The sequence below is a fragment of the Bison bison genome, unplaced genomic scaffold, assembly GCF_000754665.1.
Source record: "Bison bison bison isolate TAMUID 2011002044 unplaced genomic scaffold, Bison_UMD1.0 scf7180017830365, whole genome shotgun sequence".
In the NCBI taxonomy this organism is placed as follows: Eukaryota; Metazoa; Chordata; class Mammalia; order Artiodactyla; family Bovidae; genus Bison; species Bison bison.
The window spans coordinates 25,187-30,003 of record NW_011470296.1 but is presented as its reverse complement, the minus strand read 5'-3'; positions in this window follow the sequence as shown (position 1 = coordinate 30,003).

Here is a 4,817-nt window from a genome sequence, read left to right as displayed (position 1 = left end):
AACTGGCAGGCAAAGATGTTTAAATTGTGATGATAAATCTTATAAATACATTCTATGATGTTAAAGGAAAACATGAACTTAATTATGAGAGAAATAGAAGATATAAAAGAAAACCCAAGTGGTACATCTGGAGGTGGAACAAATTGTGAACAAAAATGATCATCTCATTGTTACTGGAACTCACTTTGAGGACATCAAGTGACCATTGCATCATAACTTCCTTGGAGACACTTCCTTGGCTGGGAAAAATTTATTATTCTGTGTTCTCAAAGTGCTTCAATCTCTTGTTTCAAGTACTTGCCATGGTCATAATATTTCCATTATCCATGAGACTACACATGTCTGTAAGGTCCATTAGAGCAGGAACAATTTTTTGATTACATATATGTAAATTTTACATATATGAAAATTTTTGACTACATAAATGCCAGTGCCAGGAGCAGTGCCAGACTTCAAGAAAGCACTCAATAAATGTATTTTGAATGAATGAATTGCTATCATTAATTTTGTAGTGGATTCATTCAACCACTCTTATTTAAAGCATCACCTCTGATTGTTCATCAGCATAGTGACCCTGACTGATCACAGGATACGATTCTTACATAACTGCATAAAATGTGCTACCTGCAGGCACTGTTTAGCACAAACAAATGATTCATTGAGTGACCTGGAGTGAGTTCCTTAATGTCTTTCACCTTTGGTTTCCTCAGCTATTGAATAAGGATGTTGAAACCAATGATCTCCCTGGCTCTGATGTTCCAGGACACTGTTATGGTCTGTCTCCAGAAACAATCCCCATGGGGTTCTTGCCTCCTAGTGCCTATACCTTTGAATATGATCTCTCTGCCTTGAATCATGGCTTCTGCTTTGGGCTTTTGGATCTCCAGCCACCAAGTCATGAGAACACTCAAGCAGCCCTTGGGGAAAGGTTCTCATTGAGAGGAGCTCGGACCTCTTGCTTATGCCAGATGAGCAAAACATCCTGGGACAGATCCTCCAGCTGCAGTCAGACCTTCACTTGACTGCAGCTCTACCCACATCTGACCTTAACTTAATGGGAGGTGAGAGCTGCATTGTCCCAGCCAGACTGCTCCTGAATTCCTGACCCACAGGATCTGTGAGTGGTACTAATGGTTTATGCTCTTTTTTTTTTTTTTTAACAGGGATAAATCTTTGCCATTTATTTATCTGCAAAAAAGACTTATCTTGATTATGAAACTCGTGGGCATATACTGATAAAGATACCAACAATCCACCAGAAAAAAATGATTGGCAGAAGATTTGACCAAGCACTTCCCCAAAAAAGATAACCACCCTGTAGGGGCAAATGGCAACCCACTCCAGTTTTCTTGCTTGACAAATTCCATGGGCGAAAGATCCTGGGGGGCCATAGTCCAAGGAGTCACAAAGAATAGGACATATCTTATGACTAAAAGACAGCAATGTGGACTTTTCAGTTTCTGTTATAGGAGTACTGTAAGAAGCTAAATAAATAAAAGCATTATTTGTGATTTAAAAACAAAAATAGATTACCAAAAGGAAATAAGTATATTAAAAGGTGCCCCATATTATCACCCATGAGAAAATGGCAAGGCAAAACCACAGTGGCTATCAAATCCCTGACAACATGTACTGTTTTAAAGAATTAAGTTTTGTGGTAATTTATTATGCAGCAGTTGGGTGCTAGTCCACTGGTAGTTGAAGTTGTCCCTCCTTCACTTCTTCATTATTTCTGCTGTAGAGAAAACACTAACTCAGTCTCCAAAATGGACATCTTTCCCAACTTGGAGATCAAGTTGGGGGCTTGGAATCTTGATCAAAAGGCTCCAGGAAGGTACAAGCACCTCTTTTCTTCATTGGCCCCAGCAGGTCTGATACTACCTTGTCTCCACTCTTATTCTCCCCATTCTTTTCCCTCTTTTTATCACCAGCAATTTTTACACAGTTTCAACTGCTTCACTCCCATTCTGCTTCTGATTTTCCAGGTGACCTTGGTCCTTTTCTCCTGAATGATTTTTCCAAGTTCCATAATCAGTTTTGAATGTCCTTGGAGTCCCTGTGGACACAGAGCAGGTGTTGAACAAGTATTATTTAGCACTTTGGTACAGGTTCTCCAGAAACCTGACCCTGAGCAAGGACTAAGGTTCTAGTGATTTGATTTGAAGGTGCAAGCCTAGGGCAATGGAGGCAAGAGATACAAAGAAATGGGTCAAACAGTGGTGTGATGCTATGCAACACTTCACTGTGGTGGTTTTGTTTCCCTGCAAGTTTCCCCTGAGCAGTGATGGGACACCAGGTTTAATCATCCCAGAGCTTGTTCAGAAGGGCTTCAGGAATGAATCATGATCCAGGGTCATTTATGGAAGAATCGAAGGTGGAGGAATGTATCTACCCTGCTCCTGCCTTCTACCTCTAAGGTTAACATTCACCCAAAGGGAACTTAGCTCCCTACCATTCTCCACTTCCTTGATGACTGCCCAGGAAGCCAGAGTCTACACCCTTGATAAGAATTTCATCTGCATTCAAAGGTGGAAGGAATCCAGGGGCAAGTTGGACACCAGGTGAGAGAGAGCACAGTCACTGAGGAACCTGTGAAACCATACAGGATATGTGTCTCATACAGTTACCTCGTGGCTGGTTTGAAGGCCTGGCTTCTTGTTCTGACTGTATAGGTTCCTGCAGTGTGTGATGTGGGGGGAGATCAGTGGGGCTGCTTGTTAATGGGAGCTGGCCCTTGCAGGTTTCAAAACAGATGGACACAGCCAAATCCTGGCACTCAAAAATGTGGGATTTCTTTCTGCAGCCAGCTGGAGGGAAGATCTTATCTCTCAACTGAGAAGGGTCTTTGAAACAGTTGCACCCACCAGCTTAGAAAATGGAATTTAATGGAGTACAACTGGAGTTTTTGAGCAATCACTGGGTTATTGTAGATAAAATTTAAAGGCTCTAACACACCATTTCTTTTTTGCTAGAAAGACAGGTGTTTCCTCCCAAGAGTTCTTCACAAACTTAAAAGCAACCTCAGGAAACTGGTTACAACCAGTAGGTGGAGGTACCCATGGTCCCTCAGAATCACAGTGTGCCAGAAGGCCAGTCAAGTTCTCATTAACAGATGAGGATGGATGATTGGGTAGGTGGAGACTGTATGGATGGATAGATGGGTGAGTGGGTGGATAAAGTTGCTGCTCAGTTTTGAAAAACTACGAGGTGTTGTCCTCATGTTAAAAACCATGAGGTGGTATTTTATAGGACATTAAATGCCCATTTCCTAGAGGCAATCAAATAAGTCATAACTGGATTTTTACCATATGAGTCCCTCCAACATTTAGTTTTCCTGTCCCTGACACAGCTGCCCTCTGTGATCACCCAGTCTTCGGGCTTCTTATCAGCTCCATGCTTTATCTTTGCTTTGGAGAGGCAAGAAGCAGCACAAACCCTCCAACAGGAGTCTGGAACTGTAACTTGTACTGACAGGCACTGGTGTTATCCACTTAGTGCCTGGTAACCTAAATAGGAGATCTGACTGATTTTGATCCCAGGAAGAGAAGTAGGAGCCCTGCCCTGCTCCTGCCACTCAAAGCCAAGCATCAAGCCAGTACTTTGGCCCCAAGTCCTGCCTGACAACACCAACCTTTATGATGTGGTATTGTTTTCCTTTCCTGTGCCTGTCATTATGTTTCAGAGCTGATATCTGGCAAAATACTGGTTGAGGGAGCAGTGGCTATGGGTAGGGTAGGCCATGCAATCCTCTCAGCTGCTGACAGTACTCACCACAGATGGTTATAGGGCCTCAAAAGACCCTCTGGGGGACCTCAGTGCCTCCTAGAAGTCAGATCCTAGCTGAAAATACCCCAGCAGCCCTTCTCCTGCCTCCCTTTCCACCCTTCAATTCTTCCAGCTGTAAGAGGGATGAAACTGAAGGAGAGGTTTTTGAGAAGATCCCCAAGGAGTCACACTGTGGTGAAGCCCACTACATAATTTATAAAATTAAGATGTGGGGCCCCTTGTTTGAAAAAGCAGGAAAGTGTTGTTAGAGGTCCTAAAACATAAGGCCTTTTACCTTTTTTTGTAGTCTCCTCTGACATGCTCATGGTGATTTTTATTTGCTATGCAATGCCACTCCAAATATAAAAACATACATATTATTTATTAATATTAGAATGATCTTTACCCTTCATCTTTAGATTACACAATGATGGTTCTAGATGTACACAGAACTTTTAGCTCAGATGCGGCACCACCAAGGTGACACAGGGGATATTTCATAAATATACATGGATCTCTAGTTCATTGCTTCCAGAACAGTGTAAAAGCTGCATCAGACTATTCTTATTTCACTTTTTGATACACAGATATTTTACCAAAATTTTCCACCCTCAAGGGAAAAGAAACTGTGGTTGCACTTTTTGTGTGTGTGTGTCCTCATTTTGAGTGTAAAGTAAACGGTCAATACAGGGAACTAACCCTAGAGTGTGGCTGAGTTCCTTACCCTTTCTTAGGACATGATCATTTTCTTTATGCATTTCAGGAAAGTTGAAGAATGCTTACAGTGGTGAGCTGAAGTCCATACCCTCTGTGTACTTGAACTCATTGGATCCTCTTGACAACACCACATGGCAAGTTACTTAGATTTTTCAGAAAAAAATTGGAGGCACTGGGAGGTTAAATGACTTGCTCAGGGACTTGCACCCCTCCCCCTCCAGAGCTGGGATGCAGGCTTAAGTAGCTGGCCCTGGAGTCCTAGACCCACCCACTAGGCTCACCTGCTGTTCAAGACAAATCAAGGGAAGACCTGGGGGAGTCATAACCTTCTCCTT